This window comes from Vombatus ursinus, unplaced genomic scaffold (assembly GCF_900497805.2).
Source record: "Vombatus ursinus unplaced genomic scaffold, bare-nosed wombat genome assembly UNPS02012901.1, whole genome shotgun sequence".
Lineage (NCBI taxonomy): Eukaryota > Metazoa > Chordata > Mammalia > Diprotodontia > Vombatidae > Vombatus > Vombatus ursinus.
This window is the reverse complement of record NW_020952679.1, coordinates 1911275-1937827: the sequence shown is the minus strand read 5'-3', so window position 1 is coordinate 1937827 and position 26553 is coordinate 1911275. Positions and strand designations below refer to the sequence as shown.

Genomic DNA, 26553 nt, shown 5'->3' with positions numbered 1-26553 from the left:
TAGGTAGGACAGAGGAAAAAAAAAAACTCAGTTTGGGAAAAACTGTGAGTCCAAGTGGCTCAGCCTGCCCAGTGATATCTCCAAATGTAAGGATCTTTCCAGCTGTGTTGCTCAAACCTCTGGGCTGTGGAGGGCATCCAGGGCTCCTCCTGATTGGCAATGTCCAGGCCAGCTTTGCTTCAGGGCCAAGGAGAATTTATTGCATGTTATGGAATCACTAATGGCTCTCCATTTTCCTTATGCCTAAGGAGAATAGTTTAATTCCTTCCACTCTGGTCTTGAGTTTCTGCATATCTGGGCAAGACTGCCATTAAAGCTGTGTACCGTGGATCAGGGTGGGGGTGACAGTGGGGGTGTTAAGTAGAGATGTAGCATGGGGATGCCAGGGCTGAGTGGGTCCAAGGCTGCCTGCCTTGGAATAGTTCATGGGGAGGTGACTGTGTATAAATTTTCTACCGCCTGTTGGATATTGATAATACTAAAATACTCCAATGAATCTGAGACCTCATTGACTCAGGAGATCTTTCCAATGACACAGGTTGCAACCCATCCTGTTCCATTTTGGTCCATGGCCATGCAAGAGGTCACCATAGAGGGTTGCCACATGTGCTAGAGGTCTTCCTTGTTTTCTCCTGGCATGGGGAGAGTACCAGATGTACATATCCCAAGATCCACCCCCAACAAAGAATTAAAAATAGAGAGGAAAGAAAAAGCAGTTTGGAAAAACTAATCACATTCACCAAACCTATATGTCTACTCAACAATCCACATCCATAGTCTCCTGCATCGGCAAAGGGAGGGAGCTGCATTTACATATTTGTTTAGAGACCAAGCTTGGACATTAGAGTTACACAGAGCTCAGTTTCCTTTTGGTTTTTTTTTTGCTTTTTCATTTAAATTGATATTATTGTTGTATATATTGCTTTCCAAGTTTAGCTTACTTCACTTTGGGTCAGTCAGTTCATTTGAATCTTTCCCTGTTTCGTTGATATTTATAATTTTTTACATTCCAGTTATATTCCATTACAGTTAATCACCTTAATTTGCTTAACCCCCCCAATCAATGGCACCACCAATTCTTGATAAAAAAAGAGTAGTAAGAAAGTTAATGCTGAACATCAGAGAGATATTAAAGTCATTGCCAAAGATTCAGAGTTAAAAGGAACTTCAGAGTTCATTTAGACCAACGCATTCAGTTTATATTTGGGAAAATGAGCCTCTCTCTATCTCTCTGTCTCTCTCTGTCTCTGTCTTTCTCTGTTTCTGTCTCTGTCTGTCTGTCTCTTTTTTTTCTCTCTCTCCCTCTGTTTGCCTGGATACATATATATATATAAAATCATATAAGTTTAATAAATAATATTTAAATATATACATTTATTGCTGTTATTGAGTCATTTCAGCTGTGTCTGACTCTGTGTGATCCCTTTTGGGGTTTTCTTGGCAAAAATACTGGAGAGTTTTGCCATTTCCTTCTCTAGCTCATCTAATAGATGAAGAAACTGAAGCAAACACAGTAAAGTGACTTGCCCAGGGTCACACAGCTATTAAGTGTCTGAGGTCAGATTTGAACTCATGAAGGTGAGTATTCCTGATCCCAAGCTCACTGCACCACCTAGCTGACCGCAAATAGATACATATAATGTGATAAATATATGTATATATTTGTAAATACTGAATAGCTAACATTTATATAATGTTTACTATATACTAGGTGCTGTGCTAAGTGGTTTACAAATATTATCTCATCTGATTCTCACAACAATCCTGAATTATAGGTGCTATTATTGACCCCTATTTTACAGATGAAAAAACAGGCAAACCAAAGTTAAGTGACTCATTTGAGGCTGGATTTGAACTCAGGTTTTCCTGACTCAAAGACCAGAACTCTGTCCACTGTACCACAGAGTTGCTTTACATAGGTACATATGGTTCCTCCAATAGATTGTAAATTCATAGAGGATAGGACTTGCTTTTGTATCTCCAATACCCAGCATAGTGCCTGGCACATAGAAGACACTTATTAAATGCTTATTGATTGATTAGAGTGACCACCTAAGGTTGCATTTCCAGTAAATGGTACAAATATCAGACCTCATTTCTGCTGGTCTACATTCACACCTGGCTTTGGACTATATCGTGATTTGTTTTGGTTTTTGTTTTCCTGACCATGGATTTAGCCTGTTAACTCCCTCATCTTCCCTCCTCATCTCCTATTATTCAGGTGCTTTCTGCCCCTCTCTCCTCCTTCACCTCTATGTCACATGATGAGGTGACCTTACTCCTGACCAAGGCCAACCCCTCTACCTGCTCTGTCAATCTGATTCCATCTCATCTCCTCCAACAGATTGCTCCTCTGTCATTTCAACTCTATCACTTATTTTCAATCTCTTCCTGTCTTCTGGTTCATTTCCTACTGCCTAAAAATATGCCCATATCTCCTTCATTCTGGAAAATCCTTCACATGATGCTTCTGTCCCTGCTATCACCTTATGTCTCTTCTGCCCTTTGTGGCTAAACTTCTTGGAAAGGTCATCTACAACAGGTACCTCCACTTTCCTCAGTCTCTTCTTAACCGCTTACAATATGGCTTCTGACTATCACTCCACTAAAACTGCTCTATCCAAAGTGTCCATGTTCTAAGTTGCCAAGTTCAATGACTTTTTCTCAGTCCTCATTCTCCTTGACCTCTGCAGTCTTTGGCACTATTGATCACTCTCTCCTCCTTCATACTCTCTTCCCTCTAGGTTTTTGGGACAGCGCCTCTCCTGGTTTTCTTTCTACCTATCTGACCACTCCTCTGTCTCCTTTGCTCTGTCTTCCTCCAGCTCACAGCCTTTAACTACAGGTGATCCTCAGGATTCTGTCCTGGGTTATTTTTTCTTCTCCCTCTATACTACTTTACTTGGTGATCTCATCAACTCCTATGGCTTTAAATACCATCTCTGTGCTGATGACTCTCAGATGTACCTTTCCTGCTCCAATCTCTCTGCTGACCTCCAATCTCCTATATCTAATTTTCTTTCAGACATCTTAAACTTAATGTCCAGTAGACATCTTAAACTCAACATGTCCAAAATGGAACTCATTATCTTTCCTACCTTTCTTCTCTATTATTGTAGAGGGCAATAGCATTGTCCAGTCCCTTAGGCTCCCAACCTAGGAGTCATCCTGGATTCTTCACTCTCACCCCCATATCCAATATGGTGCCAAGGCCTGTTGACTTCATCTTTACAATATCTCTTGAATAGCTCCATTCTCTCTTCTGACACTTCTCACACGCTGGTGCAGGTCCTCATCACCTCACACTTGGACAATTGCAGTAGTCAGCTGGTGGACCTGCCTGCCTCAGATCTCTCCCCACTCCAATTCATTCTCCATTCAGCAGCTAAAATGATTTTCCAAAAGCACGGGTCCAATCGTGTCATCACCCCTACACATACAAACACATAAACATTCTCAACAAACTCCCCTGGTTCTCTATTGCCTTTAGGACCACATACAAAATGCTCTGTTTGACCTTCAAAGCCTTTCCTCACCCGGCCCCCTCCTACCTTACCAGTCTTCTGACACCTTACTTCCTGACACATACTCAGATCCAGTCACACCGTCCTCTTGGCTATTCCAACAAGATACTCCATCTCTCAGCTCTGGGCATTTTCTCTAGCTGTCCCCCATGCCTGGAATGATCTCCTTCCTCCACCTACTTATCTTTCTGACTTCCTTTAAGTTACAATTAATATCCTGCTGTCTATAGGAAGCTTCCCTAACCCCTCTTAATTCTAGTGCCTTCCCTCTGTTAAATATGACCTATTTATCCTGTATAGAGCTGGCTTTGTATATGCTTATTTGCTTGTTTTCTCTTTCATTAGATCATAAACTCCTTGTGGACAGGGACTGTCTTGCCTCTTTGAATCCCCAGTGCTTAGCACAGTGCCTGGCACATAGTAGGAACTTACTGTTTATCAGTTGATTAATTACATTTGACTCAAACTGATGTGAGTCAACAAGCTGATATTCTCTTAGTACCAACCAATGCATTGCTGGAGAGGCCCTTGCTAAAAATTTAACAATTAGTTTTCAGGAGCTGGTTTGAACTGGCTCCAGCACACCACTGAAGATGGGCCTTCTCCTATCAGTATAGTGTTTGAGTGGTTCCAGGCTAAAGGGAAAGGACTAAAAGGCTTATAGCAGATGTGATTGAGAATGATAAAGATAGCTAGGAAGCATTGTTGAGTATCATCCAGGGCCCAGCTGCTATTGTATTACATGAATTTTTAGTGTGTGAAATCAGTTTTCTTCCTTGTGTATATCTGGGGACTGGCCAATGGGGTTCCCACCTTAGGGCATCTGCAGGGAGCTCTGCTTTCTGACTGCCCACACAGGGAGGTCTGGTGTGCCTGCTCTTGGGCCTGCTGGGTAATCTGTAATGGGGAGGCTAACCCCCCATTCAGAGCATATGCGAGTGTTCTGTGGCTGTTTGCTGTCTGTGTCACGTAGTGAAGCAAAGCCTTTTAATTACTACCGAGCTAGAGATGAGAGCACATCCCTTGTTCCACCTCGGTGGTGATGGAGGAGCTGCTATAAGCCTTGGGTGAGGAGACGGAGCTGTCCATGGTCTGCTCTCCCTGCCGCAACATGTGCCTTTGGATACACAGTGTTGTTTCTTTTACATTGGTTGTGTTTTTTCTTTCTTCCTTTTAGGTGTATAATTATTAGAGAGGGAACAGACTGCCATTTTGTGAGCTATGAAAGGTGAGAAGAGACTCAAGAAATCCTGCAGCTGAACTTGAGAAGAAGCTAGATCTAAGAGCAACCTGCTTGACCCAGTCCAGTGGTGCATGACTGGGCAGTTGAGACCGTGTGTAGTTCATTCACCAGCTAGGCACACACTTGGAAGCTAACTGTGGTGGGAATGGTTTGTAGTCCCTACTTTCAAGTTTGAGTCTGCTCTCCCCAGGGACAGAGGAGAAAAGGAGGCCCTACTTTCAGTAGTGGTTTGACTCTGGAGATTTTCAGTTTGTTAAAAGTAATTGATGTTAATTGGTTATCAGTGATATTGAGGAAATATCAATGATTTCAATGATATTAGGATGTTGATCACCAGAGATGATGCTGAGGTAAACAAATTAGACGGGGGCTTGAGTCAGTAACATTAAATGTATGCTAATGCCCCTCAGAGGGACCCTAGAACTGAGAGAGAGAGAGAGAGAGGGGGGGGGGGAGCAGATAGGCATACTCTGGGCATTTAACTTGCTACCACACATGAATGTCGGGAGAGTAAGTCCAGGGTCTTACTGTCTATGAGTTTTCCCAGTGCCACTGACCAGCTCTGAAGGAGCAGAGAAACTAGGCATTCGTTGTTACTCTGGAATGCAGATTTGCCTGGTGGCAATGGCAGAGTTTCAGGGAGACAAGGTTAGTAGCAGCTTGGGCAAATTAGAATGTAAGCCCCATGAAGGCAGGGATTGTGTCCCCAGCACAGTGTCTGGCAAATAGGAGATACTTAAAAAACCATTGCTGATTTTAATTGAATTGAGTTGAATTCCAAGGCACCAGGAAGCATATATAGGAGTGGGAGATCACTGCTGTCTCCAGGTCTCTGACTCTGAGGAAAAAAGAAAAAGCAAAAAAATAAATATCTCTATTTCTACCATGTGCTAGGACATGGGGATTTAAAGACAAATTGTCAACTGCCCTTGACTTCAAGGACCTTACCTTCTATTGGGGATGGACAGCAAGGAGTATGTAAGTACATAAAAGTCTATTCAAAGGGAATGAAAGGTAATTTTTTTTTTTGGTGGAGGTGGTGGAGAGGGGAAATTGAAGATCAGCAAGGACCCTATAAAGAATGAAATAACAAAAGATACCATACAGGGCAGACAGCAATACCCAGCTCTCCTCTAGGTATACTTTGGCCCTATTTGGTAGGGTGTGCAGACAGCCAAAGTCCCATTAAGACTCTAAGGTGAGCCATTCTTATCTTGAAAAACATGTCAACAGACCTTTCCCCAAAGGTTATAGTGAATTTCATTTCCCAGGTTGATTTTGATTTTGGAAATCTATCTATCTATCTCTCTCTCTATCTCTCTCTCTATCTATTTATCTACCCATGTGTGTTTGTGTATGTGTAGGTATATTATTGAGAATTAAGGAGCAAATAAAGATAAACTGGAAGGGTTATTGAGCATCAGCCAGGGCCCAGCTGAGATTGTGTTGCATGAATTTTCACTATTTGTAATGTCTCTCTCTCTCTCTCTCTGTGTATGTGTATATGTATATATAAGTATACATATATACACATTTATACTCACATAGACATGAAATTTCATGGTTTATCATGTCAGGTTATGACATATGTATGTATATGTGAAATATGTATATACAATACACACATACATTCACATATATACATGAATTTTACTGTTTGTAATGTCTAGTTATTATATATGTAGTGTGTATGTATATGTGTCCATACATATATGTATACATATTCATACATAAGAATCTTTACTGTTTGTAGTATCTGATTATATGCGTATATACACATATGTATGCATACATACACATATATTCATACCCATGTGCACACATGTAACCTTTAGGCACGTAGCATTTCAGTAACAAAGTGGATTCTTGGGCCTGGCCTTCAAGGCCGCCATGATTCTTCCTTCACTCGCCTAGCCCAGACAGCCATTTGGCCTTTTTTCCTTGCCCTGTGTCTTTATTCTTGTCCAGAATCCCCTCCCACCTTCCCATTTCCTTCATCTTTGCCTGCCCATCTTACTTGTGCGTCATGACCCAACTCAAATACTGCTGCTTCCTCTCCCCAGCCTACAAACACGCCATCACCTTTCCCTCCTCTGAATTCTCTTTGCTCTGGCACTGGTATCTTGGCTCTGTGTGGACAGATGGTGGCTTATTTGTCTTTATGTCCCTTGCAGAGGTGAGCCCACCAGAAGATGCCTGGCAGCCCTTTGAGGTGTAGCTGGTTGGCTGGCTGAAGGAGCTCCTCTCCCCAGGGCTGGGAGCCCTCCGTGGGAGCTGGACCTTTCATTTATAAGCCAGCAGGCTTGATGGTCAGGGTTTTCAGAGCTCGTGTGCTCCCTGTCCTCGGTGCTGACGTGGCAAGAATATTAATGATTTCACATGTCAGCTCCCCCGCTGAGGTTTCCCATGAACACAGTCCCTGCAAGAAGAAGGGAGCACTGTCAGGGAGCTGCTTTCTATGCAGTAACCAGAAACCGAAGTTGAGAAAACATTTGCATCTTCTTGGGAAGTAAAGATGCAGTTACTACAAGGAGGCAGAGATGGACCCAACCATGAGCTCCATGTGAAACAGAAGGGGCTGCTGGCAGGTGGTGAGTCCCCCATCACTGCAGGTCTTGATGGGGAGGCTGGAGGATCATTTGCTGAAAAGATTCTAGTCCTGATCTGGCTGGGACGAGATGGGCTCTGAGGTCTCTCCCCATCATAAGGGCTAACACACTTCCACTTACCTCTCATTTCCACTGTGCATACCCGGTGTGTATTTTACACGTTGCCTCTCCTGTTAAAATGTGAGCTCCTTGAGGGAGGGCCTGGGTCTTTGGCTTTCTTTGTATCTTTTGTACTTAGCACCACACCTGACAAATGGTAAGCTCTATTTGCCAAATGACAAAAGAAAAACAAACATGTAGTGAGAAGAGAGGTATTGTATTTTTTATGTATTTTTGCAAATCTTTTTAATGTCTGGCATAAGTAGAAAACTAGATTTTTTCTCCCACTTACTTCTGCATTCAATCTGTTGTGATATGCAGTTTTGATTGAAATATATGAAGAAAGCCAGCCTCACACAGAGGTGTACTTGGAAAAGGGAGAAGTAATTTAATAGGAAAATAATAACAATATTGTGAAAATAGTTTTGACCTCACAGACTCCTGAAAGGGTCTTGGGGACACCAAGGGGTCTGAGGAGCACTAGGTGGTGCAGAGGATGGAGTACCAGGCCTGAAGTCAGGGACTGTAGTTGCTCAGCCTCTTCAGCTATGTCTGACCTCTGGGATCCCATCTGGGGTTTTCTTGGCAGATACAGGAGCGGTTTGCCATTTCCTTCTCCAGCTCATTTGGCAGATGAGAAAACTGAGGGAAGCAGGGTGAAGTGACTTGCCCAGGATCACGCAACTAATAAGTGTCTGAGGCCAGATTTGAACTCAGGAAGATGAGTCTTCCTGACTCCAGGCCTGTTGCTCTATCCATTGTGCCGCTTGGGTGAACTTGGAGCCAGGAACAACTGAGTTTAAATCCAGCCTCAGACACTTGCTAGCTATATGACCCTGGACAAGTCACTAAACTTCTGTTTGCCTCAGTTTCTTGAACTGTAGAATGGCCATAATAATAGTACTACATCTCAGGGTAGTTGTGAGTATCTAATATGATAATTATTTGTAAAATGCTTGGCACATAGTAAGTGCTATATAAATTTTATCCGCTTTTATTATTAATATTATTATTACTTAAAACTTTATGGTTTGAAGAGAACTTTCCAAAGATTATCTCATTTAAAGCTTGAAAGACCTCTTTTATTATCCCATTTTACAGATGAGGAAACTGAGGTTGAGAAGTTAAACACTTGAGTGGAAGCTCAAATGAGACTATTTTCATTTTGATGTCAGGAGAAGCTTCCAAAATACATCCAAAATTGTACAAGTCACCCCAAAATGGGGGCTTCCCGTCTTGGAATATGTTATCCCCAGAAACGGGACCTCCCATCTTGGAGGTCTTAGGTAAAGGCTACTTCTTGGGCATGTAATAATGGAATGGCTGAACCCAGTGGCCACTGAGGTACCTTTCACCTCTCAAAGTCTATGATGCAGATCTGTGAAGATACAACTCAGTGTCCATCCCCCCTCCCCCTATCAGAAATTTTGTAGAGATTACTGTTCAGTTATGGGTTAGATTAGGTTAGGTAGCCTCTGACCTCCTATCCCTATTGGAGATTCTCTAAAACTTTTTAAATGCAAGACCTTTTACTGGAGCTTGTAGTGGCCCATTCAAAGAAGGATGTGGCCTTGAAGAAGGCTTCGGTCACTCAAAACCCAGCATTCTCACGGAAACCGCTGACCTTTAGGTGAGCCCAACCTCCAATTCTTCAAGCTTTCCATGAACTTTACCCTTTTCCGAGTTGGCATCCTTGACTGACCCATGAAAACTTTCAGGTCAGGCAGAGAAGCCGCCTTCTGGAAGCCAGCAGATAGAGCAGGACAGCACACACCCTTAACTATAGAGCAGCCATACGAGACTAATGCCCTTGGGGTGGGGGAGAGAAGAATACAACAATAACAGAAAAACCAAGGCTAATTACTGGACGTTATATTCATCCAAGTGCCAGAGTGCCATCTTAGGGCCTCCCCGATAAATTAATCCATGAAGAGCTCTGTTTTCATCTATTGTTGGGACTAATGATCCTTCTTGGAAGAATCAGACCATCTGCTCAATGCTGGATGCAATAAATCTTTTGATTTGACATTTCTAAGGGAAGACCACACAGCTTACCCAGAGACACTCAAAGGAGCATTGGAGAAGCAATGGGCCCAAAGCCCATTGAGAATGAGGTGCAGCCTTGCTTCCCTGGACCCTGGGGCCATGGCCAACACCTCCAGTACAACTACTGCTAGTAATAACTCATTTTTTATGGTCCTCTAAGGTTTGCAAAGCACTGAAAGCATATGCTCTCATTCAGTCCTCACAGCATCCCTGGGAGGTAGATGTTATTGTAATTCCCATTTTATGATCATGTAAATTGAGGCTGACAGCGATCAGATGATGTGTCCAGGGCACATGGCTAGGGACAGAATTCAGGACTGGGATCCAGGTCTTCCAGGGTCCCTGATCCCATGTCTGGCATTCTGTCTGTGATGCCATCTCAATTGCTTTAACTATGGATTTGGCCAGGAATACAAGGGGGTGACAGTCTTCAGGCCAATCCAGGCCAACCCTGGGGTATTCTCAGTGATATAGGATAGGGACAATGAAAAAGAAGCATTTTTATCTAGCAAAGGGCTAGTGACTCCCCCAGGGCCACCCCTTGAAAAATGGCCGAATGAGACTTAGAAGGGAGACACAGAGGAGGAGACATGATAGAAAGTGCCTTTGATATGGGGGAGGCTGGGGGACCTAGAGGATAAACCCTGTGCTAAGAAACTACAAGAAGAAATACTGGCTGAAAGCACTAGTGTGTGGTCTCTGGGACCAGGGAAGAGTGATGGCTCTCATTGTTTTCCATGAGCTTTGTTGGGAGTTCTATTTGCATCAGGAAATACAATTTTCCTTCTTTTGTAAATTTTCAAACTTTCTGCCTTCTAGTGGAATTGCTGAGATGATCATAGGTGGTGTCATATTTAAGTTTTCCAGATTTTATGGATGGGGACAATGACCTAGAAAGATGACAAATACCCCAAGCGCATCTGAGCAGTTAGACATATAAATGAAAGCTCATTTTAAGGTGGTTTTTTTTAAATAAAACAAATTTTTTTGATGTTTTGTGTTAAAATAGATGACAACCAAGAACCAGTCCAAGCATATTCATAGAAGCAGAATTCTGTAGAGAAAAGGCTGCTGGATTTGGAGTCAGAGGATCTGGGTTCAAATTTTGACTTTTTGACTTACTATCAAATGAGATAATATACATATATATCATTATATATAAGTTATTATTATTATTATTATTATTATTATTATTGTTATTATTATTACTTGTGCAACCTTGGGCAAGTCATTTCATGTCCCTTGGCCATTTTCCTCATCTGAAAAATGAGGGAGTTAGTTTTTGATTTCTAAATCCCACCTCTGATGCTTCCTAACTATTGGGTCCAGTTCCCCCATAAGTAAAATGGGAGCATAGGGTTGGAGAAGATGGTCTCCAAGGTACCTTCGGTTCTAGATCTGTGATCCTTTAATCTACGGCCTGATTTCAGGCATCTCTGTTAACTACCAGAACATTGTCAGAGTCAACTTTGGTTGACTCCAGAGTCAATGAGGCAATGTCAGGGAAATACAAAAAACTGAGTCAGTTACTACATCCTTCCCCTTGTGATGACTCATGGATTGTAGACTCATAGAATGGCTTCTCCAAGAGTGCCACAGTTAGTTCCAGAGCTAGGAATAGACCCATTCTCCTGATACTCAGTGCTATGCTCATTCTACTACATCAGCTTTGGCATGTGCAGAAATGGTCTAGATTCATTAACTTCTCTCTTAGAAACCTCCAAACTGACCCCAAAAGCCAATTGGTTGCTAGAAGGTAGAATTTCTCTTGTTTCCTGAATCAGCTTGTTGGCAAGAAAGAGACAACATCAGACAGATCAGCTGGAGCTGGGAGGGTATGCAGGTCACCTTGGCTGTAGGCTCTTTGAAAGCTATAGGATATGATACAATTCAATTCAATTCGGCAAGCATTTCAGCTCTTACTATGTTCCAGGCTCTGGTCTAGGCACAAAGACACAAAGACAAAAATAAGCACCACAACTTAGGAAGGCTATCAATAAACTGGAGAGTAGAAGAGAGATTGGTTAGCATTTATTAAGTACTTACTGTATACCAGGCACTGGGCTAAGTGCTGGAAATACCACTAGACAAGGGAAAAGAAAGACAGAGGGCACTTCCAAAATGGGAGACCCAGGGCTAAAGTAATCCAGGATGAATGACCACTGAGGTGCCTTTCAACTCAAAAATTCTATCATTTAGCTCCCATCCTTAAGGGGGTTATATTCTACTGGGAGAGGGGAGAACTTGTTGTTTACAACATCCAGTCCAATTAAATCCAACAAGCATTTGTTAGATGCCTACTATGTGCCAAGGCATGGGGACCAGATAGCCAAAACAAAATCCTCCGGCCTTCAGGGAGCTCACATTCTATTGAGAGGTTACAAGAAGTACAAAAGATAGCTGCTGGGACAGTTGGGCTGCTTGGACGAGGGAGGAGTTGGGGAACAGAGTGGGTCTCACGGAGAAACAGAGTTAGCCTCTGGACTCCTTTGGCAACATTTGGGGGAAAAGTGGAATGAATATGAGCATATGACCTGAAAGGAAGACAAGAAAGTGTTAACAAGACGGTATTTGGGGGAAATTTTAAAGCAATTGTTTGTGTGAGGGGTCAAGTGGTTTTGTTTTAAGTAAGTGAAATGATAATTTTGGGAAAAAAGGGTAATATATTCAACTCAACAATTAGTGGGTGTCTACTTCATGCAAAACAGTTTGCTAGGTTGTATGTGTGTGTGTGTGAGAGAGAGAGAGACAGAGAGAGAGAGAATAATGACCTGTACTTGTCATGAAGAGAAACCTCAGAGAGGAATGGGTAGAAATCCAGCCCCAAAGCCAGGAAGATCTAGGTTCTGGTCTGCCTATAGGACCCAGGGAAGTCACGTCACTCCTCAATGCTCTAGCCCACTCTCTAGATGATGGCCACCTGGTCAAATAGATAGTATTTGGGGGGACAGAGCCTGTTGCAAAGCTATATAAATGCATCTCTCTTCCTCCTCCTTCTCCTCCTCTGCCTACCCCTCCTCCCTACCCCTCTACCTGGGTAGAGGGAGTTTCCTCATTTGGGAGTTCTCTACACCATTGAAATATTGTCAATATCCTTCTGCCACTAAATAGTTTATGGTCATAATAGGGAGATAAGATAAGCAGAGCCATACCCAGCAATTTCTGGACCTGGGGCAAGCAGCACAGGTGAATGGGAGTGGAGTGTTTTAAATAGTGACTGAAGAAGAAACAGTCCCAGGCAGAGGGGCAGGATTGGTCCAGAAGGCCAGCAATCCCTCCACATCCCCCACCCCTGCCAATGGAATTTACCCCAGGGCTAGTTATGGGTCACTGCAGCTCTGGAAGAGGGGTTAGCCTTGATCAGTTTGGCCTCAGAGGGAGAACCAGGAGAAGTTGTGATGGGGTGCTCAGAGTCAGGTTGAGGAAAAATAGGCTGAAATTAGAAAAGGCTGCCTCAGGAGGTAGGGAGCCTCTCCTTGTTCGTTTCATCAAAGAGATGTTGCCAGGGATGAACGAGGGGATTGGGTATCGGGATCAGATCGAACAATGACTCCTCTGAATTCTCTTCCAACTCTGACATGTAGGCTTGGACTCAAGGCAGCTAGTGTCAAGAACTGGCAGTCGGATACTGCTTCGTTCTGGCACCAGCTGTGTAAGCAAGCGTTGGGTGTACTCAGCCTTCCTCTAAACCCACCTTTGGCCAGGTATCCAATGGAGATGGAGATCTAGAAATGAGGACCACTCCCTTAAAGACTCGTCTTCTCTGATTCTCTTCTGTGCAGCACTTTTGGTTAACTAGCAAACTGAAAGTAAACTATGCTTGTCCTGATGCCCCCAAACCCAATCAGAGACAAAAAGCCCGACAGAGGGCAACTTCGTGGGCGCTTCTCCCCGATTTGCTGAAGTGCCCAACATTTATCCTTGACCTCCCAGGGAGCATTTGGAATGCTTGGATAACATTCTGTGAGCAGCTCTCCCTTCCCACGAAGCAAAGCCATCAGCTATAAAATGATTAAAGATGGAATAGACATTAGTCACTTGGTGGAACAGAAAATCAAGCCATTGTAATTGGGCCTGTCATGGGATCGATGCCTGTGACTCTGAAAATAAACATTTCAGCTTCGCATCAGCACGAGGCAGGGACCCATTAGGCCGTCACGCTTCTGTTGGCATCGACTAGAAATCAACGGTGAATTACGATTAAATTCAAGCAGAATTACTCGAAATGTGTTCACTTGATGCTCTGCTGCCCAGAGACTGTATGTATGGCCACATTCTGCACAATACCTTGAGTTCAACAGACCCTGAAGAAACTAATTTAATCCTAGCTTTCAGGACTTGGCTAAGGGGCCACCTCCTCTACCAAGCCTTCCCAGATTTCCCCATTTGTAAGTGATATTCCTCCGCACCCCCTCATTTTTGTATATTTATTTATATATTTATTTTGTATATATTCTTTCTCCTCAATAGCATGTAAACCCCTTGAGGATGGGAACTTGGAGGACAAGCAGAGACATCATAGGTTTCTATGAAATGTCCAGTTTTCCGCCAAGTCACTTCTGTGCATACGTTCTAAGTAGGGCGTAAATTCCTCAAAAGCAGGGATGGCCTTGTATTTCTTTGCATGCCCAGTGATGGGCATACATTTTGTCCTTGGAAATGGTTTGCCGTTTCCTTCTTCTCCAGTGGATTAAGGTAAGCAGAGGTTAAGTGACTTGCCCAGGGTCACATAGCTAATAAATGTCTGAGGCTGGATTTGAATCCAGATGCTCCTGAATCTAGGCCCAGTGGTCTATTTACTGAGCCACCTGGCTGCCTCCTTTGCATACATAGTAAGCACTTAGTAAATAGTCATTGACTTCCTAGAAACATATACAGAAGTGCATTTTTTGGTTATACCCAAGGCCACAATTTTACCTGGAGAAGTTTTCAGATATGCTGCATTTAATACCAAAGAGGAAAAGAGAGGAAGATAGAAATAGGAAAAGAGGAAGTAAAGAAATAAAGAAGGAAAGAATGAAAGAACAAAGGGAAGGAAGGAAGAAAAAGAGGAAGGCAGGTAAGGAGGATCAAAGGAAAAAAGAAAGAAGGAAGGAAGGAAAGAAGGAAGGAAGGAAGGGAGGGAAAGAAGGAAGGAAAAGAGAGAGGGAGGAAGGAAGGAAGGAAGGAAAAGAAGGAGGGAAGGAAGAAGGAAGGGAGGGAGGGAGGAAGGAAGGAAGGAAAAGAGGGAGGGAGAAAGGAAGGAAGGAAGGAAAGAAGGAAGGAAGGGAGGGAGGGAGGGAGAGAGAAGAATAAAAAAAAGGCAAACAGAAAATGAAGCTTCCCTTTCCCTGAAGATGTTCAGGTCAAGTTTGGATGACAGGGATGTCAGAGCAGAGATCCTTGTTTAGCTATATAGAGAGAATGGACTGTCCCCTGAGGGTCCTTCTAACCTTGAAATTCCCCAAGAAGAGAAAAGATCAAATATACCATGCTATGAAATAGTAGAAGCATCACCACAACCCAGCCTGATAGACAGAAAGAGCTGTAATAATTTGGTTGATAAGAGAGAAATAGAATCAGCTATTACTGAATGAGAGTCAGAAAGCAATAGAAAATGAGGAAAGATGGTGGTAGGTATAGATAGCTCATTAACATCCCCCTATTTCATGGGATTGGTCTTACATCTCAAGATAGAGAATTGAAAGAAGAAATGACCACTTGATGAGATAAGCTTCTCTCACAGCTCTTTTTCATGGACAGATTCAAATTTTGTCAGCTATAATCACCAGCAGCAGGCAGCAGACTGGAGCTGCCAGACCCCATTACCATTCCTGTTCTCCAGCTAAGGGAAATTTCAAATGGGTGATTTAGGCTCATGCTTCCCATGTGTATTCATTGCTTGGAGGGGTGGAAAAGGGCTACTGTGGGCTAAGTAGTAAGAGAGGGGTTGGGGGTTTATCTGAACTGGGTGGTGCTAGTTGGTAGATGAGATATGTGTAAGGGATCATCCCTCTTCTGCCCCTAAGTGTGGGTGTTCTCCAAGGCTCTGCCCTGGGCCCTCCTCACTTCTGTATGGTTCCTTACTCAGTGATCTCATCAGCTCTTATGGGCTCAATGATCATTTTTATGCTGGCAATGGCCAAGTCTCTACATCCAGTTCTAATAAAAAGATGGTACATGTGGAGCTGGAAGTGAGCTCAGAAGCCATCAAGGCCAGCACCTTCGTTTTATGAGTGAATGGATTGAGACACAGAGAAGTGATGTGACTTCCCTAAAGTTGAACTGCTGCTGAGTGCCTCAGGTTGAATCTGACCCCAGTTCTCCTTGCCTCTGAGTCCAGCACTGCAGCACCAGCCCACTCTGCCTCCAAACCTACTTCTCTTCCAGACTTCTCTGTGTTTCTTATGGGGTCCACCACCTAGCAACCAAAGACAACAAAATAGCAGAGAGACCATTCAGAGATTTCTTTCTAAAAGTTTAGAAGAAAACAAGGGTGAAAATAAAAGTCAGATAGAAGGGGTGGTAGAAAAACAGGCCAGGAACACCATGGACTGCACCTCACCACCTCATGCCTACAGACCAATCTTTTTTTAAAAAAATATAATTTTGGCACAGCTAATTGCAGAATAGGAGGGTGCATAAAAGGAAAGAAGGGAGGAAGAATAGAGAGGGGAATGTGTAACATACCCTAATCAAGTAAGAAGCTAACAATGAAGGGGAAAATGACTCCTGCAGTCTCTCTGCCTGAGAGTCTACAAGAGAATGGCTGAGGATGCAGAAGGAGGCAGTGAAAAAGGCTATGATTGGACACCTCTAATGAATGATCTCATGGGGAAGAGAGAGATTTTATGAAACGAGATGGGAGCCTTACAATGGGTATAATGTGAAGGTATTTGGTGCATAGAGAGACCACTCATCCTGCCTCAGGAGAAAGAGCATCCAAGCATACGGGGGCAACTGAAACCCACAAGAGTGAGAGGATATGGACCCAGGGAGGAAATTTCAAGGCAAATGTGGGGGGATGACCATGGAGGGGGCAAAAGTGGCAAACTGAGCAACTAGGGACAGAGGAAAATCTCTACCATGGGACAACATTCTCTCTTTCACCAGCAGAATGTGGCATTTCTAAGACTACAAAACAAGAGGAAAAAGGGGACTGAGGGGCAGTGTCTATAAGACAGTAATATGGAAAGTGTTTAGAAGAAGGAACCCAAAATAGCTCCCTTAGAATCTCAAATTTCATGAGGAAGGAGACAGAGACTAAAGAAAAGCTAAGTAAATGTAAGCACAATAAATCAAAGAATAGAAGTACAGAATAGACACAAAGGGAAGATAAATAATGAAGAGAAATAGGGAAAGAAATCCTTTTTAGAAAGCGGCACAAAACATGAAATTTTTAAAGCTAACACACAAAACAAGTTGAAGGGGAAGAAAGGAAGGAGAATTCTGCTAGATGTCTTAACTAAGAAGGAAAAAAAGAGGGGAAGAATTAAATAATTGGCTAAAAGCAAAGAAGAAAAAAGGGACTAGTAGCTCCAAAACTAGGGAAAGAGGTAACAAATAGGAGAGGGGGCTTGAGAGTGAGAAGAGAGCCAATGGGAATAGGGCTGTCTTAAAAGAGATTAAGCTAAAAAACTGAAGAGACAGAGTTGTGTTTACATCAGAAAAAGGGAAAAAAACATAACTTGAAAAAAAACATTAGAGACAAATGGAGGAAAATATAAACCAAATTCTCATGACTTTAAATGTGAATGGATTAAACAATTCAATGAAATGAAAAAGAGTGACAAATTGGATAAGAAAACAAAACCCCACAATTGCTGCTTATAACAAACACCCTTTAAAAACAAAGACATATACAGGATTAAAAGGAGGGCATCAGAAAAAAAATCGCTAAGCATCAAATGAGTAAAAAACAAACAAACAAATAAGAGTGGCAATTTTGCTAACAGAAAAAAACAAACGTTCTAAACCTAAAAAGGATGAGCAAGAAAATTAGATTGTGCTGAAAGGAACCAGAGATGACAAAATAACACTAGTTTTAAATGTAAAAGCATCTAAATTAAGAAAGAAAACTTAACTTAAGTGTGAGAAGATATAGACAGCAACAATAGTGACAGGAGATTTCAATGTCTCCCTCTCAGTGTTAGATAAATCTAACAGAAAGATAAACAATTTACTAGAGAAACTATAGCTAAAAGACTGGTGTCGTTCAGTCACGTCTGAGTCTTCATGACCCCCTGGAACACATTGTCTGTGAGGTTTTCTTGGCAAAGATACTAGACTGGTTTGCGTTTCCTTCTCCAGTGGATTAAAGCAAACAGAGGCTAAGTGACTTGCCCAGGCTCACACAGCTAGGAAGTATCTAAGGTTTCATTGGAACTCAAATCTTTCTGACTCCAGACCCATTGCTGTATCCATTATGCCACCTAACTGGTGCGGGTGGGAAGTGGGGAAGGGGGTCTGGGGGTCTCTGCCTTCTCTCATTTCTGTTTTCTTGTTACATGCTCCCTCAGCTTTTTAAAACCATATGGGAATCCTTTAAATCTACCGAAAAAACAAGCCCTACTACTTTCTGATCCTTCTGAAAAGTTCATTTATCCTCAGCCACAGCCCTCAACAGTCAGGCTTCGGTATCCTCCTTACAGAAATCTCCCTGAATGCCCCCTCTCTGTGTGTGGGGGTCAGGGTAGTACATTTGCCGGGGTAAGTTCCCAGCTTTCTTCCTCAGGTGCTTTTCCCCTCTGATTGGAGGGTTGGGAGGTGGAAAAAAAAGTTTTTTTTCCTTTCATGAAGGGCTCAGGATCTTCCAACCAGCTCTTCAGTTTCACTAGCAGCTCTGCTTAGTTTTGACTTCAGACAAGCTCAAGCCCCCTCCCCTTTATGGAAAATATTGTCTTCTCCCCATTAGATTGTAAGTTCCTTGAGGGCAGGAGCTATCTTTCTTCTTATTATTTGTATAACCAGTACTTAGCACAGTGCCTAGCACATAGGAGGTGTTTAACAAACATTTGGTGACTATCGACAATGGCTTCTAGGAAGTGCTGCCCTCTGCTTTTAAGCCTTTTCTAGCTGACCTTGCTTTGGTCTGTCTCTGGGCTCCCTGAGGGCTGTCTCTTTAACCTGCAGCATCTCATTCTGCTTTCTCATTTCCAGTGGGTCTAATGCTTCCAGTTCATCAAATCTCACCTCCCCCTTGAAGCTCTCATTTAGTCCTTCCTTCTCTTAATTCCTTTTATGCTGATGTCAGCGTAACAACACTGCTGCTAAGTGTGATGGTGCTTTTTGTTTCAACAATATTTTTGTCCTTCCTCACTGGATTAAAGTCCCTTAAGGTCAGGGGCCCTGGTTTATGCTTCTTTGTATTCCAAATAATGCCTAGCACAAAGCTAGGAACAGAACAGGTGCTAATGGTGAAGGTTATTTACTGGGCATCAAAACCTGCACTATCTTTAAAAGGGACACCCTGAGTCCAGGGTCTGCTTCCTTCTCTCTGTAGGTCTCAATATTTAGGACTTAGTGTAGCTAGGTATAAGGATGGGACCCAAGAAGAGCAAAAAATCTGGCCCTCAGAAAACTAACCATGCTCTTATTCTTAAAAAGGAAAAAAAAACCACTTATATCATATGCATTGGGGGTGAGGGCGTTGGGGTTGGGGAAAGCATATTTTAAGTCTAAGTATAAACTTGTTAAGTGTTGACAATTCTTTCTTCACAGACAGCACATTTTAATAAGTGTCATGTTTTGGAATAAATTATGCCTTCAATTCTTTAGCACCTTTACCCTCTCACTTTTACAGACACTGAATTTGCATTCGAGCACCCTTTCCTCCCTGATAGTTATGGCCATCAACTTCCCTTTCATCCAGATTCCAATCTAAGTGGTGTTCAGGATTCTCTCCTTTCAGATTCTGGCCAAAACTTAGTGGGGCTGTTATCCCAGGAAGTCCCCAAGGAAGTTGTCTTCTGATGCCTGATTGTGGTGTGAGGTGGTCCTAAGCCCACAGAGTTGTGTCAATCAAGAACCATCCAGACAACAAGCATTTATTAAGCATCTACTATATATCAGGTGCTGGGGGTACATAGACTAAAACAATCCCTGCCCTCAAGGAGCTTATATACTACTGGGAGGAAATGATACATACGATAAAAAAAATGACATTTAAAATAAAGTATGATAACATAATAAATAAAAATTAAAAATCAGTAAAAATATATAAAACCAGTACAATGTAATTTTAGAGGTGGGGTTATGCAAACAAATGGCTGAATCACAAAAGACTCTCCCTTGACTGTAGCCAGGGACATCAGGAGGCAAAGGTGAGGTTTCACTGTTCAGTCATTCCATTGTGTCTGGCCCTCTGTGACCCCATAGACCATAGCACACCAGGCCTTTTTGTCTGTCACCAAGCCCATGTTAAAGGTGAGAAGAGAGAGCATCTAAAGCATGGGGTTCAGCATGAAGGTGGGGCTTGGAACGTCCCACACAGGGAGCAGCAAGTCTGTTGGCCAGTTTGGTTGGGATGTAGAATATGTGAGAGGGAGTCTTATGAAATCAGGTTGGGAAGCTAAGAGGGAGCCAGACCGTGAAGGATTTTCAGTTCCAAATGGAACCAGGGCTGTCCGTTGGGAAGGTTACTAATTCTTAAGCCAGAAGATACGAGTTCAAATCCCACCCCTGCTTTTCTTTCCTGTGTGACTTTGACCAAGTCTCTTAACTTCCCTTGGCCACGATTCCCTGTTATGCAAAATGGAGGAGAGGACTTCTGGTATTCCTTCCAGGTCTAGGTCTGTGTTAGAATAGAAGAGCCCTGAGAGTAAAGTCTGCTCCACTTTTGTTCTTGTCCACCTGGTGCCATGCTTTCTGGCCCCTTTCCCTCCTCTGCCATGCGCCATCTTGTCAATTCCCTTGTGAGTCAGTTGGCCTCTGTCTGGCTCAGTTTCTAGAAGGGGGATGGGCATGGTGAGAGCGATAAAGGGAGTGTCCATGTACCCTGAAAATAACCGGAAACAGAAGATGGTCCAGAAGGGGACATCAACAGTCAGGGAAGTATTGGGACAGTCATGTTAAGTCTAAAATACACAAAATTGGGGCAGCTAGGTGGCATAGTGGATAGAGCACCAGCCCTGGATTCAGGAGGAGCTGAGTTCAAATCCGGCCTCAGAGACATAACACTTACTAGCTGTGTGATCCTGGGCAAGTCACTTAACCCCATTGCCTAGACAAAAGAAAAAAGAAAAAAATATATACAAAATCCACAGCTCAAAGTAGTAGACATTCATGGCTTCCTAAGCAGCCTTCTTTTTTCAGTTCTTTATATAGGGAAATGTTCTTATTTGTCAATATTTGTCAATTTTACAATAACAAAAATTACATATATTATATATATATATATATATACATATATATGTATATATCTATATATGAAAGGGTTGGGTGAAATGATCTCAGAAGCAGCTACCAGGCATCAATCTGTGGTCCTTTTGTGGTGGAGGAAGCTGGGAAGAGAAGGGCTTGATTGACTCCTGTGCGGTCTCTGATGACCAGGAGCCTTGTCTCCCTCATGGTGGGGAGTGAGGCAGGTGGAGGGCAGTCACAATGGATGCCTGCATGCATCCAAGTCCTTGGAGAAGGCAGGCTTGTCCAAGTGTCAGGTTGTGAACTCCTGGCACCTGATGTATTATTAATCATTTTCTTCTAATTCTTGACAAACTTCTTTCATGTGCCTGGGGCAGCGGGAGACCCCCTTCTGTGGCCCAGGCAACACCTATAATTTACTAAGCTTCTGATCATCTGGACTGGAGGGGATAATCATTTCTATTTTATGTTCTAAGCTAGCGAGGGCTGATCTGGCAGGTCCATGATGCTCTTTGAATGCATATGGCTGCTTAACAAATGAAGATGATTATAGAGCTGCTCTTAGAGTTTTCAAGAGAAAAAGAAAGACGAATCCAATTCCAATTCTTTTATTAAGGAAAGAGAAATCAGCCCAGGTGGGGAAGGCTTTGTTTTGCCACAGAGAAATTGCATATTTATCAGAAACAGGTTATGTTTCAGCCAAACTGGCATGTTGTTGCCCGTTCATCCTTCCCTCTTCCTCCCTTCTGATTCCTCCCCCAACCCCCACCAGCTCCAGCCTCTCTCTTCCCCGATCCATCATCCTCACAGGGGCCAATCTGACATCCCCCAAACCCAGATCTGACCCTGTTGCTCACCTTTGGCCTCCAGGATGAAATACCAATTCCTTTATCTGTCATTTAGAGAGCTATACAGTTTGGCTCTGACCTGTCTTTCCAGACTATTTGCACGTTACTTGTGTGGCATGATGGTTAGAATGCTGGACAGAGAATCAGAAGGCCCAGGTTCCAATCCCATCTCTGTCAGATGACCTTTCATCATCTGTAGGCTTGAGTGAAGAGGAAAAGGAGGTTTTAAAAGAAAGGCCTGAAATGTTTCCCACACTGGAGCTGCTGAGGGAGGTCTGCTGGCTGGCTTCCAGTGCCTAAGGGCCTGCCCCTGATGACCTCCCTAGATCTGGCGCTGAAAGGAACCCCCCACCCAGATCGTCTGACTCAGGCCCCTCATTTTACGGAAGAGGAACCTAGCAGTGAAGTGATTTGTCCTCAGTTACACAGGCACTAAGTGGTGAGGTGAGGCTTGGAATGGAGGCCTTCCGATCCCAAGTCAGGCACCCCCACCACTCCACTGGGATGTTTCTCTGCTTGACCCAGAGGACAGAACCAGAAACAACAGATGACAGCTGCCCTTGGAGCGATTCCAAAGCAGAACGAGCAGCCTTTGGGGGCCAGGGGCAGCCTGCTCCTCAGGGAAGTCACTGGAGGGTGGCCACTTCTGGGGTATTTTGTAGAAGGGGCTCCTTGGGGGTCCTGTTCTGTTCTGGGATCCAGGGAAGAGGACAAAATGCATCCCGTGGCTGTTTGAGCTCAGAACCCCACTGATTCTGAGGATGCGGCAGTGAGGACAGAGTCCTCTGCCTGTCGACTTGGTCAGACTGAGCATTTCTGCTGCAAACAGCCGGTGTTTCCATTGGCAGCCCACCCCACCGTTCTGAGAAGCGCTCCCCACCCCCCTTGGTGTCCTGCCACAAAGCTGATGATGTTGGGAGGGCAAGGGAGGAGGCGGAGCAGGGAGGTGAATTAATGAATTAATGGGAGAGGATCTGGAACACCGAATAATTTAGCTTTTTCTCCATCCTAGCCCCCAAACAACGAGAATTATGACAGAGTGAAGCAATTAGAGTCTCAGCAGCCGCAAGGTCTGTTAAGCAGCTGAGATGCAAGTCCTCGCACTGTCAGCAGTTTGCCTTGGAATGTGAAATGAGCCCCACAGTGGGAATATTCAGACAACATGAAGCTTACCCAGAATGTGGGGCAGGGGATGGAGCTCCGGACTTGGAGTCAGAGAGACTTGGGTTCGCATCTGCCCTTGGACACTTACTACGTGACCCTGGGGAATTCCTTAGCCTATCTTAGTTTCCTCATCTGGAAAATAGGCTTAATAATAGCCTTCATAGAACTTCTCCTCTTCACGGGGGCTGCCGTGGCCAAAGAGTTTGTGGCTAAGTGGCCAGCCTTCCGGTTGTGAGTATCTCTGCCTTTGAATAGTCTGGTCCTACAAAACCAGATTTACCTGATGCTTTATGCATAGTAGGAACCTGGAAAGACCTTGAGTGCTCATGAGACCCGAACCGATTTAAATCCACACAGATAGAAAGTCAACCAGGTACGGTAGAGTTAAGTCAGGAGACCTGGGTTCATGTTCTGACTGACCCTCAGCTTCCCCATCTGTAAAACGGGGACACACACCCTCATTTGCCTACTGTACAATGTAGTTGGGAGGAAAGTGCTGCTCCAGGTGCTGGAGATGCAAGGACAGAAACCGAAGCCATCTCTGCCCTTCAGGGGCATGGAATCATAAGCTCAAATCTTTAAAACCAGAAGGTACACCAGAGCCCCTCTAATCACTTTCTACTAGAGCATACAATACTTACTTATGTCATTAAATATATTTGATTTGTAAAAAGGCTAGACCTCGAATGACATTAATGATCAGGGCACTTACTCCCAATGAGGAAAATCCCTCCAACAAAGCATTTCAGCGCCTTTCCTGCTATTTCTGGTCTTAGAGAGCTGCCTAGAACACCTGGAGGTGAAGGGACTGCTGAGGTCAACAAGCCGGGATGTGTCACAGGAGGATTTGAACCCAGGTCTTCCTAACTCCAAGGCCTCCCAGCAGTCCTGCTCCTCATATGCTTTGGTAGAAGGAATTTCTTTCCCCAGAGTTCCCAACACTAATGGAATCACAACCTAGTCTAAATCAGTCAGGATGGGTAAATACATATACACACATGTACATTTGTGTGAAGACATGCACATGGGCACACATATCTGTACATACACCAGTACACGCATGGATACGTGTACTTAATATACAAGGCGATTTCAGAAGTGGGGGCTGCCAGGAAAACCCCCTTGGAGGAGCTGTCTCCTGGGACTGAGCCTTAAAGGAAGCCAGGGATTCCAAAAGGGTGAGGTGAGAAGGGAGAATTTGCTGGGCATCGGACACCGTCTTGGAAATGCATGGAGGCAGGAGATTGAATGCCACTTGCGGATGAGGAAACTGAGGCCCAGGGAATTTCCGTGACTTGCTCAGGGTGAAGCAGTGAGTTTGCAGAGCCAGTGCTTGAACCTTGGACATCATTGATCCTTTCTTCATCCTCTGTACTTGCATCACGGACCTTAAGTCTGATTTTTCTCTGATTATTTTTATCCACAGAGTCCGGATGAGGACTGGGCCGCAGAAGCCACAGCTTGGGGCTCCATGTTGGTGTCAGAGGTGGGGTGGGGTGGAGGAGGGAGAGCATTTCCAGACCTTGCTTTGTCCAGCCGGAGCTCAGCTATTGGATGCGCTGTTGGCTGGTGAATGGCCTCCCTCTGGTGGGGGCTTTGCCTTGTTCCCCCTACAGAATGTGGCATGCCCCGACTCCCTTCTCCAAAGGCACGGAGCCCCTGCCTCCCTGCTCAGGGAGGCTGATGGTAGCCCCCACACCCTGGACAAGTCAGCCCCAAGACAGTGCCTGACACAGAGCGCAATTCCTTCCTTGAGGTCGCACCATGGACCACAGGCAGAAGACAGCGAGCAATCCGGGCATTCGGCATCTCTCAAAGACTCCCAGAGTCTTCTCTGCTCGTCTGGCCCCCCTTTCTTCAATCTGCAAGGGAGAGTTTGCATCCACTGTGTGTTGGAAGGCTGCTCACATCTTACTTTCTCTGCTAAACACTTTCCCACTGACGGAGTGTTCCTCTGGCCATTATGTGTGCTTGTGGCGCCCCCTGGTGTCCCAAAGACAAAGCACACCTCAGAGCCAGAGTCTGGTGGCAACCGGAGGTAGACTCACTCTTCTAGCCCCCTCATTTCAGAGATGGATTTGACTGTGAAGTGGCCAGCTCAATGAACTTTCCTTTAGCTTCTCTCCATGTCGTTCACTGCAGTCCTTTCTGTAATGGGAGGAGTGTTGGGTTGGTGTTCAGAGAGTGTGAGTCCAGATTCTCCTTCTCTGGCTTCCTTCCTTCTCTCCTCGCCTCCCCTCCCCACCCCGCTGAAAGAGTGTGTGTGTGTGTGTGTGTGTGTGTGTGTGTCTGTGGGGGGCAGGGTGGAGTGGGGGGTGACTCACTTAATCTTTCTAGCCCTTGATTTCCTTCTGTGTGAAACAAGGGAGTTGGGCTCCATGTAATTTTGCTTTCAGTTAAGGAGTGTCTTTGTCTTTTGTTGAGCTGAGTAGGAGAGGGTCAATCACTCAACAAGTACTTATTAAATACTCAACAACAACAACGTTAATATTGTACTTTGTGTTTTGAAAAGTACTCTATAAATAATATCTCAGTTTTAATCTTTACAACAACCCTGGCAGGTAAGTGCTATTATTATTCCCATTTTACAGTTGAGGAAACTGAGGCTGACAGAGGTTGTGACTTGCCCAGAGTTGCACAGTTGGTAAACATCTGAGGCCCCAGATTTGAACTGTGCCCTTCATGACTCCAGGTTCAGCATTCTAACCATTGTGTTACCTTGTTCTTACTGTTCTCCAGTCATTGTGCTGAGCTCAGGGAATACAAAGACAAAACAAATAAATCTTTGCCTTCGGGAAGCTTACATTCTAATGGGGTAGACAACATGTAAATAACTCTGAACACACATGGTACCTACAGCATAAAGAAGAGTTCATTTCAGAGTGAAGGCTCAAGCAGCTGCGGGATCGGGAAAAGCTTCATGCAGAAGGTAGAGTGCGAGCAGAGTGTTGGAGGAAGCCGGGGAAACTGAGGTAGAGGTGAAGAGAAACAGCATTTCAAACATGGAGGACAGTCAGCACAAAGTGCAGAGAGTGGACTTGGTGTGTTGTGCTGTGTTTGATGAACAGCAAATAGGACAATGTTGGTTTGTAGTTTGGGGAGAGAAGTAAGATCTGGGAATACAGAAGACTTAGGAAAAGGTCAGGTTGGGAAAGGCTGTAATGTCCAGCACAGGGTTTTATGTCTGTTCGTGGAGGTGATAGGGAACCACTAGGGCCTAGTGAAAAGTGGGGGAGTGGGCGGTGGTCTGGTTAGATCTATGATTTAGAAAAAAAAATCTTTGCAATTTGGAATTGAGTGAATTGGAGTGGGAAGAAGCGTGAGACTGGGAAATCAACCTGAACTCTACCGCCATAGTCCAGGCGTGAGACGATGAGGGTCTGCAGGACAGGCAGTGACCGTGGGGACTCACATCAGAGATGTCATGAAGTTGGAGACAGCTGGACTTGACAACAGCTTGGATATGTGGGGAGAGAGAAAGAGAGAGAGAGAGAGAGAGAGAGAGAGAGAGAGAGAGAGAGAGAGAGAGAGAGAGAGAGAGAGAGAGAGAGAGAGAGAGAGAGAGAGAGAGAGAGAGAGAGAGAGAGAGAGAGAGACAGAGAGAGAGACAGAGACAGAGAGAGAGACAGAGAGAGAGAGAGACAGAGAGACAGAGACAGAGAGAGAGAGAGAGAGACAGA

At 44.1% G+C, this 26553-nt stretch overlaps 1 pseudogene; it reads right to left on the bottom strand.

Moving 5' to 3' along the window:
- The window catches only part of LOC114040270, a 33825-nt pseudogene extending 11395 nt beyond the window's left edge, over positions 1–22430 (bottom strand).
- Positions 22431–26553: the final 4123 nt, after the last annotated feature.